The sequence below is a fragment of the Bombina bombina genome, chromosome 3, assembly GCF_027579735.1.
Source record: "Bombina bombina isolate aBomBom1 chromosome 3, aBomBom1.pri, whole genome shotgun sequence".
Lineage (NCBI taxonomy): Eukaryota > Metazoa > Chordata > Amphibia > Anura > Bombinatoridae > Bombina > Bombina bombina.
The window spans coordinates 298,061,921-298,072,450 of record NC_069501.1 but is presented as its reverse complement, the minus strand read 5'-3'; positions in this window follow the sequence as shown (position 1 = coordinate 298,072,450).

The following is a 10,530-nucleotide window of genomic DNA, read 5'->3' as shown; positions in this document are numbered from 1 at the left end:
CCATGGATGGCAGGCTTTTGAGTGTCCTTGCAAAGAAAGGTGGCTATATTGGTCACTGATTTGTTTTTGTTTTGTTTTTGAATGTCAGAAATGTATATTTGTGAATGTTGAGATGTTATATTGGTTTCACTGGTAAAAATAAATAATTGAAATGGGTATATATTTGTTTTTTGTTAAGTTGCCTAATAATTATGCACAGTAATAGTCACCTGCACACACAGATATCCCCCTAAAATAGCTATAACTAAAAACAAACTAAAAACTACTTCCAAAACTATTCAGCTTTGATATTAATTCGTTTTTTGGGTTCATTGAGAACATGGTTGTTGTTCAATAATAAAATTAATCCTCAAAAATACAACTTGCCTAATAATTCTGCACTCCCTGTATTAAGCAACAGACTAGTGGTTAAAGATATAGGATAGTTTAGCACTTTTGTAGCAGCTAAACATGCTGTGAATGGGACACAATTCCGTAACTTAAAATATAAGGGGAATGGCGCTCTATCTAATGGTACATGTGTACTAATATTAAAAGATGTGTTTGTCTGATGTGTTGGCAGAGCTTAGGTCTTACTAATGCATAAAGTAACCCTCCTTGTGTTATTAATGTAAATGCCATGCCACCTTGGCCACTGGCAGCACAGCAAGATGAGATAAAGTGGGGGTCATAATATTACAATAGAGACACTCAATATACATATACAAGCCCAGGTATTTAAAGTCACATAAATCATTTGAGTCATTATCTGTTACTATCCAGGAAGGTAGGCTATAGGAGGCAATGCAATACCACTAGGGCTTAACACACAACTAACTGCAAACATTCTGAAGACTCAACATATTGATAAACATCTCTACATGAGCAAAATAATATGAGTATCCAAGGGTCCATCAATTGTGATATTATATTAGAGTACTCCAAGTATCAGGCTCAGAGGCCAACAAGGTACAAGTATGGTATATGAATGAAAAGCGAGAGCGGGTGCGTGACACTCCGGGGGTAAGGCATTAAAAGGGTAGCTTAGTAAGTGATATTTAGTAGTGGGTAACAATTAGTTATGATAGTTAGTAGCATAGTTCAAACATTTTTCCATAACATACTAAGTACGAATGACTGCTTGTTGCATGAAACTCATCCTATCCCAGCCTTCCAGCATAATCCACCAACTCCTAGCCGAATAAGAAGGCAGCTTGTGAATGTGTATATGAGGGAACCGGAACAGCTCCGCACACTTGAAATCCAACAGTTATCTGAGCTAGAATCTGTAGGCCCGCACCTGCGTAGGTCCCGTTTCCTCTTATTATCTCTGTCTCTGTTAAACGCTGCAGTCACTATCAATCATTATAGTTGTTCCAGGGCTCCGGACATCTTTACTCAGAGTCTTTGATCCATCTGCTCGCTTCAGAACGTTCAGAGCCTTGGCAACGATTTCAGGTGTCTGTTTGGGAGATGCTGCTGGCAAGACAACACTTACATTCATCGGCTTCTTTTTATGTGACAGTGTAACGTTGGGCTCCATCACCTCCCATACAGCACACTGATTAGATGGTCCATCAATAAGGAGCTCCTCCGAAATAATTCCCTCCGGACTCTGATAGGCAACAAGGGTCTCAGAATACTCCTGCACGGAAAAATCAGAGACCTTGCCGAAGCAAATCATTGATTAGCTCATGTAGATTCCTGAAATTATTCTCAAACACCCTCATTTAAAGTTCTTTAGTGTTTTGCGTCTCCATTATCAAGTTGACCTGATCCACTTATGTTCCATATAAATTAATTATATCCTATGTTTTCAGTTCAACGTGCACCGCTGCTTAACCTGGTGTACCAGGAAATTGGGGAGGGTAGTTGAGGATCTAGGCCAGCTGCGAACCTCCTCTAAACTGGTCTGCCTGGCTGAGAAATTATATAATGCATGCAAAATCCTGCTCCTCAGGTATCGATCTGCATAGAAAAAACATGGATGGTATATCTAGTGGGTGATAAACAACGGATTTACCAACACCAACTCTCAGCCGTTAGAAAAAAGCAATCATCTTGGTCGGTGGTCGGACTGCCCCCGATTATTTGTTTTTTAAATGCTTAAAAAGTTTGATTTAGATCAAGGGATGTTGTTGGATAACCTGATAATTATTTATACGCAACAACAAACAAACAAACAAACAAACCTTAGTTAACTGATATTTACTTAATGATAAAATTCTCTTTCTTCACCTCTGTATGGGTGTCTTTCTTTGCATAACCTCCTCTCCTGGTTTTTTTTTTTTTACATTCCTCTTTGAGCTGAGTGTGTAGCCATATATTGTGAGCATTTGGGGGTTGTGAAGAAAACTCTGTTTGACTCCTATGTGGAGGAGGATAAGAAAAGTATCTAATAAATCCCCACATCTGGAATTAAAAGTGTCAGTTATAAACACAACAATATTTGTTCAGATAACTAGTCAGATGGACAATTTAATTAATATTTTTAAGGAATAATACATTTTAAATTAATGCTGGAGCATGTATTTTTAACATGAAAATCTCTCGTTGCTAAATAGATCTAAATACAGTATATGATGAAAAAAGAATTCCTGTAGTTTTTAGCATTCTACAGTTGTATGTGGAATTCAGTATGGGTACAATATAGAGAATAAAACTAAATCTATGCTGTAAAATAGCCAGTAAATTGCTTTTTGGATGTTTTTTCAATATTCTAGCACTTTTGTATTACATTAAACTCACATATAGTGTAGGGCTGCCAATTAGAAACAAGCCGGATTACTGAATTTTAGCAGAAAAGCAGTCTCACTTTTGACTAGGAATTGATGTATATTATTTTGCTTTGATTTCAATACAGAGTTTATGTGTAAAACGTGAACAACACATAGATTTAAGTTGCACAGAAAAAAGACTTAAAGGTTGTTTTGCACATTGAATAAAAGTGCATCCTCCAACTATTTTAAAGGAAGCGTAAACTATAATTTTATTTTCATAATTGTGCATCATTAGCACAATTAAAAAGCATAATGAGAGCCTCACATCTGAAAAAGATTTTGCTTTTCTTTACAGCTCTCCTGGTGCTGTGATTATATTTTTTCTAAATGTGTTGCAGGGTTGCTTTCTAATCACCACCCACTCAATTGCACCATTCATTTTAATATAGCTCCAATGCTGTTGGCTGCTTTATTCATTGTGGATCATGATACATTAAGGTGAACAACGCTACCTATAAAAAAAAGTGCCAGAAAGAAGGGTTGCAGAAAATACATCAAAGGAATTTTGGGGGCCTGAATTAGAATGCAAAATCTTTTTCAATGGTGAGACTCATTATGCTTTATAATTACTCACATTCGGCACAATTATGTAAAAAAAAATAATTATTATTTACTGTCCCTTTAAAGAGACACGAAGCCTAATTTTTTTATTTCACAATTCAGACAGAGCATACAAATTTGAACAACTTTCCAATTTAGTTCTATTGGGCTAGGTTACAAATGTATCACTATTTAACGTTCCTGCTCACTCATAAACGTCGCTAGACAGAGACTTTTTTCATTTGTCAGGTTGTGCTTGCATTAGTTGAAAGTAAAAAGTTAGCACGCGTGTGAATCCCGTCAAGCACTAACCAAATATCTCAACCACATTAATTTCTTCTCCCCATATAAGTCAATGGAGAGCTCAAACTGAAAAAAAAACCAACTAACACCTACACTTGCGTGCTAACCCGTCAGGAGTTAATAGTTCACAATTCAATGGTTTTCACATACAGTGTACTTTTTATTGTAAATACATATTTCTATATATACCTATACCTCTATATCTATTCCTATAGATATATAGGGATAGATATGTATTTTACATGAACATAATCAGCTGATCCTCTCACTCACCAGAGACCCCACCACCGCCAAGAAAAACATCCATGATGGGATGACAGCACTCGCTGCCTGGATGAGAGACCGCTGCCTCGAGCTGAACGCAGACAAGACCGAAGTCCTCCTCCTCGAACCCACCACATCCGCCTGGGATAACTCTTGGTGGCCCACAGCTCTTGGACACCCGCCTACCCACACCAACCATGCACAAAACCTAGTCATCATCCTGGACTCATCGCTCTCCATTGACCAACAAGTCAACGCCGTCTCCTCTTCATGCTTCCACATACTCCACCTACTGCAAAGGATCTTCAAGTGGATCCCAACTGAGACCAGGAAGAAAGTCACCCACGCCCTTGTTGCAGCCGACTGTACTACGACAACGCACTCTACGCCGGCTCCACCATCAAGCTCCAAAACAGACCCTAGGGCATCCAAAACACCTCAGCCAGACCCATCCTCGAGCTCCCTTGCCAATGGCACATCACCAAACACTGCAATACCTGCAGTGGCTACCCATCAACAAAAGATCATGTTCAAGCTTCTCACCCACGCATTCAAGGCCCTCCACAACATCGGTCCCGAATACGTCAACCACCGTGTCACCTTTTTCACCCCCCACCAGACAGCTTCAATCTGCCGACCAAGCCCTCGCAGTCATCCCCCACATCAGGGAGACCACAGCGGGAGGCAGATCCTTCTCTCACCTGGCAGCCAAGACATGGAACACTCTCCCACTGCACCTCAGACAAGCTACCTCCCTAACTAAGTTCAGAAAGGACCTCAAGACCTGGCTCTTCGACTGAACTGCAGCAACCCCAAGCACCTTGAGACCCTTACGGGTGAGTAGCCACGCTTTATAAAAACCCAATAGATAAAATATATATTAAATAATAAAAAGTACATTATTTTCAAATTTTGCAATTTAGGACTAATGCGGTCGGTTAGTGCACAGGAAGAATCGCTAACTTCAATTCACGTTATTGAAATATTACACATTACACATAAAATTTAAAAAATATGAATAAATATTATTAAACATTATTAAACATACTGTAAAATATTATATATATGTATTTTACAGTATGTTTAATATTTTTTTTATAAATTGAGGTTGAGGAATTCATTTTGAAATGTTCATGCCTTTTTCCTACTTTTAACTGGGATCTTAAACTGTTGCATTAATGTACTGTAAAAATGTTCTTATTGAATTTCTATTCTATTTTCTATCGCAAAAAATGTCTGTGTGTACTCATGTGTAGTATATGGCGAGGGTTTTCATGTGTGTAGTGTTTATGAGGTGTGTGAATAATGTTTTTGTAATATGTATTTTTTGTAGAGTTTGTATTTTGTGTTTAGTCTTTGTGTGCTGTGGCTAGTGTGTGTGTGTGTGTGTGTAGTGTTTTTGTGTGTAGTATTTGTGTACTGTATGCTTTCAGTGTGAGTTTCACCCAGCATACAGTCCAAAGGTGCTTCTTCCGGCAGAAGCCGATTTGGACTATGCGGGGTGAAACACATGTAGCTTTGTTTGGAAGCACCTGGGTGGTCAGCTGAGCCCCAGCAGAGACTGTGTCATTGGATGCTGATTGACCTTGTGGTGGTGGTGAGTTGCAGGTGCTGATCCTAAATTACTGTGATTCATCTTGATGCGGTGGATATGGGTCAAGCTCCAGGATATGCAGGTTAGGGGGTGGCTTTGTATATAAATGGTGTAATTCATCTGCCAGGTGACTGCTAATACCCCTAATAGCACTGTTAGTATTGCAATATCGGAGCTACCTTGATTTGGAACCATATATCCATTTTTTGTAATGTTATAATTTAAAAAAATACCTGTGTGCTGGATAAGTTATATGGATCCTAGGAGTGTTACCTTTCTGTCAGATAATGCACCACTTTGCCCAGAAAACTGTTGCAATTACAAATGTTTATTTCTTTTGTTTTGATTGGTATGACACAAAAAAGTGGAGAAAAAAAGCCAAATTTGACACATTCCACGCAAAACTCCAAAATGGACAGGACAAAATTATTATTATTTTTAATTTAATATTTGGTAGTGCACCCCTTGGAAAAAATAACTGAAATCCATCACTTCCTGTAACCATCAGAGAGTTTCTTACACCTGTCTACTGGAATTTTGGACCACTCTTCTTTCACCAACTGCTCCAGGTCTTTCAGATTGGAAGGTTCCTTTTCCCAAACTGCTGGATTGAGATCTGGACTCATTGCTAGCCAATTCAGTACTCTCCAGCACTTTGTCTTAAACCATTTCTGGGTGCTTTTTGATGTGCGCTTTGGGTCATTGTCCTGCTGTAAGACCCATGACCTCTGACGGAGACCCAACTTTCTGACACTGGGCCCTACATTGCTCCACAGAATTCTTTGGTAGTCTTCATATTTCATAATACCATGCACACAGTCAAAACATCCAGTGCCTTAAGCAACAAAGTAACCCCAAAACATCAGTGAACCTCCACCATGTTTGACTGTAGGGACTGTATTCTTTTTTTAAAAGCCTCATCTTTTTCTAAAAACAGTAGAATGATGGGCTTTACCAAAAAGCTGTAATTTTGTTTAGTCTGTCCAAAGCACATTCTCCCAAAAGGATTTTGGCTTCCTCAGGTAAGTTTTGGCAAATGCCATTCTGACTTTTTTATGTTTCTGTGTCAGGAGTGGGGTCCTCCTGGGTCTCCTACCATAGCCTCCCTTTTCATTCAGATGGCGATGTATAGTGCGAGCTGCCACATTTGTACCCTGTGCCTGAAGGTCAGCTTGAATTTGTCTGGAAGTTGATTGAGGTTCTTTATCCACCATTTGTACAATCCTTCGTTGCAATCTTTGATCAATTGTTATCTTTTGTCCCCGTCAGGGAGATTAGCTACAGTGCAATGGGCTGTAATCTTCTTGACAATGTTGCACACAGTGGACACAGGAACATTAAGATCCCTGGAGATGGACTTGTAACCTTGAGATTGTCCATGCTTTTCCACAATTTTTGTTCTCAAATCCTCAGACAATTCTTTTGCTGCTCTTTCTCTTCTCCATGCTCAGTGTGGCAGAAAGGTTGAGTACATTTTTCACCATTTTAACTGGTTGCTGGTGTGATTTCTATATTGTCAGCACCTGTTAATTGATACAGGTGAGTTTAATTACAAATTACAGGAGCATCACAAACTTGGAATGCAATTATTTCTTACAATTTTGGAGAAGGTGCCGATAATTTTGCCCAGTCCATTTTTTGAGTTTTCCTAGGAATGTGTCAGATTTGGCTTTTTTTCTCCACTTTTTTTGTGTCAAACCAATACAAACGAAAATAAATAAACATGAGAATGCCTAAACATTTGTAATTGCAACAATTTTCTGAGCGAAATGGTGCATTATCTGACAGAAATGCAGGGGTGCCAATATTTATGGCCATGACGATATATATATATATATATATATATATATATATATATATATATATATATATATATATATATATATATATATATATATATTGTATGCTACAAAAAAACATTGCACTGCTCTCCAGGCTACACCATGCAAAACAATATCTGGAATTACAAACTTCTGCTGACAAATTTTTTTTGAGCATGTTGGCTCCACTATTCGGCATTCGTTTACTGAATATTCATTAAACATTTATATTAATTTTCATGAAAAATAATGTAAATGTTTAAAAGCTGCAGGTGAAAAAAGTTTACCTGTAGCTTATACTTATTTTCAGCACACTGAAGAGCAACGCTAACCCGGTCCTCTTCTTCACAGAGCCACGGCCTTCTCCTATAGTGCAGCCCCTGGGTGCCACCAGGCTAAGCCTCCTCTTAGGGGTGGCTGGGACTCTGTGAAGAAGCGGACTGATTAGCAGCACGGCTCTCCAGCAAACTGAAGGTAAGTATTAACCCTTCAAAAGAAAATGAAAGGAAAAGAATAAAAACTCACAGATTTTGTCAGTATTTTTTTCTTTTTTTTCGTTAAATTTTGCTGATGCATTTATTTGGATATTCGTTTCATAAAACAAATTTCCGATTTTTGTTACAAATTTACATTCGTAATGAAACAAATGCGCATCTCTACCAGTTACTCCCTGTCCTAAATGAAATTGCAAGAAGACTTTTAGAAAACTACTTATGATTATAAAAAAATAAAAAAATACCTTTCACGAGAATCTTACATATAGGCTCATAGAATTACCACCTAATTGGGCACTGTCAAAGAGAAAAAGCTTTTTCTTATCCAGATCATATTAACCCCTTAGTGACCAGACTATTTTTCAATTTTCTTACCGTTTGGGACCAAGGCTATTTTTACATTTCTGCTGTGTTTGTGTTTAGGTGTACATTTCCTCTTACTAATTTACTGTATCCACACATATTATATACCGTTTTTCTCACCATTAAATGGACTTTCTAACTATATAATTATTTTCATCATCCTATATAATAAAAGGCCAGGTATGTTTGTCAGATGTAGTCATGCGCAGTAGAGACTGCAGAGGATAAACATACCTGGCCTTGATCAGCAGAGCAGTGCGCACTGCGGAAGCTGGCTGGTGGCGGCGTGACTGGGCGTGCTGTGATGGGGGCGTGATCAGTGGGCATGACAAGGGGGCGTGGCCTCACAGACTTGACAAGGGGGCGTGGACTTGCGGGAGCAGGCATGAAGGGGCGTGGCCAACGGGAGAGAGGTGGGAGAGACCAAAAGAGGTGGGAGAGACCAAAAGAGAGGAGGGAAATATGGAAAGTGAGCAAAAGAGGGGGAAGAGAGAGAGAGAGCAAAAGAGATGGGAGAGAGAGCAAAAGGGGGGGGAGAGAGAGAGCAAAAGAGGGGGGGAGAGAGCAAAAGAGGGGAGAGAGAGCACAAAAGAGGGGGAGAGAGGGCAAAAGAGGGGGAGAGAGAGAGCACAAAAGAGGGGGAGAGAGAGCTCAAAAGAGAGGGGGAGAGAGAGAGCGCAAAAGAGAGGGAGAGAGAGAGCTCAAAAGAGAGGGGGGAGAGAGAGAGCACAAAAGAGAGGGGGAGAGCTCAAAAGAGAGGGGGAGAGAGAGAGCGCAAAAGAGAGAGAGAGCTCAAAAGAGAGGGAGAGAGAGCTCAAAAGAGGGGGGAGAGAGCTCAAAGGAGGGGGGGAGAGAGAGAGCGCAAAAGAGAAGGGGGAGAGAGAGTGCAAAAGAGGGAGAGAGAGAGCGCAAAAGAGGGAGGGAGAGAGCGCAAAAGAGAGGGGGAGAGAGCACAAAAGAGAGAGGGGAGAGAGCACAAAAGAGAGGGGGAGAGAGAGCAAAAGAGGGGGAGAGAGTGAGAGAGTGAGAGCGCAAAAGAGGGGGGAGAGAGAGAGTAAAAGAGGGGGAGAGAGAGCAAAAGAGGGGAGAGAGAGAGCAAAATAGGGGAGAGAGAGAGCAAAATAAAGGAGCGAGAGAGCAAAAGAGGAGGAGAGAGCAAAAGAGGGCGAGAGAGAGAGAGCAAAAGAGGGGGGAAGAGAGAGAGAAAGCGAGCAAAAGAGGGGAGAGAGAGCAAAAGAGGGGGGAGAGAAAGAGCAAAAGAGGGGAGAGAGAGCAAAAGAGGGGGGAAGAGAGAGAGAAAGCTAGCAAAAGAGGGATGAGAGAGCAAAAGAGGGGGGAGAGAGAGCAAAAGAGGGGGATAGAGAGAGCAAAAGAGGGGGGGAGAGAGAGCGCAAAATAGGGGGGAGAGAGAGAGCTCAAAAGAGAGGGAGAGAGAGAGAACGCAAAAGAGAGGAGGGAGAGAGAGGGAGCAAGGGTTGGAACCGCGGTAAAGCCAGTGTACACAGGCTTTAGGACTAGTATCATATAATTTACTATAATTTTTTTTTATAAAATATGATGAACAAATGGAAAAAACACACACTTTTTGTAACTTTGACCCCCAAAATCTGTTAGACATCTACAACCACCAAAAAACACCCATGCTAAATAGTTTCTAAATTTTGTCCTGAGTTTGGAAATACCCAATGTTTACATGTTCTTTGCTTTTTTTGCAAGTTATAGGGCAATAAGTACAAGTAGCACTTTGCTATTTCCAAACTATTTTTTTTTTCAAAATTAGCGATAGTTACATTGTAACACTGATATCTGTCAGGAATCCCTGAATAACCCTTCACATATATATATATTTTTTAAGTTTTTAGTAGACAACCCAAAGTATTGATCTAGGCCCATTTTGGTATATGTCATACCTCCATTTCACCGCCAAATGCGATCAAATAAAAAAAATAGTTAACTTTTTCACTAACTTTTTCACTAACTTTTTCACTAACTTTTTCACTAACTTTTTCACTAACTTTTTCACTAACTTTAGGTTTCTCACTGAAATTATTTACAAACAGCTTGTGCAATTATGGCAGAAATGATTGTAAATGCTTCTCTGGGATCTCCTTTGTTCAAAAATAGCAGACATTTATGGCTTTGGCATTACTTTTTGGTAATTAGAAGGCCGCTAAATGCCGCTGCGCACCACACTTGTATTATGCCCACCAGTGAAGGGGTTAATTAGGTAGCTTGTGGGGTAATTTTAGCTTTAGTGTAGAGATCAGCCTCCCATCTGACATATCACACCCCCTGATCCCTCCTTGACCCCATTAAACAGCTCTCTTCTCTCCCCCACCTCACAATTGTCACTGCCATCTTAAGTACTAGCAGAAAGTCTTGTATTATGCCCA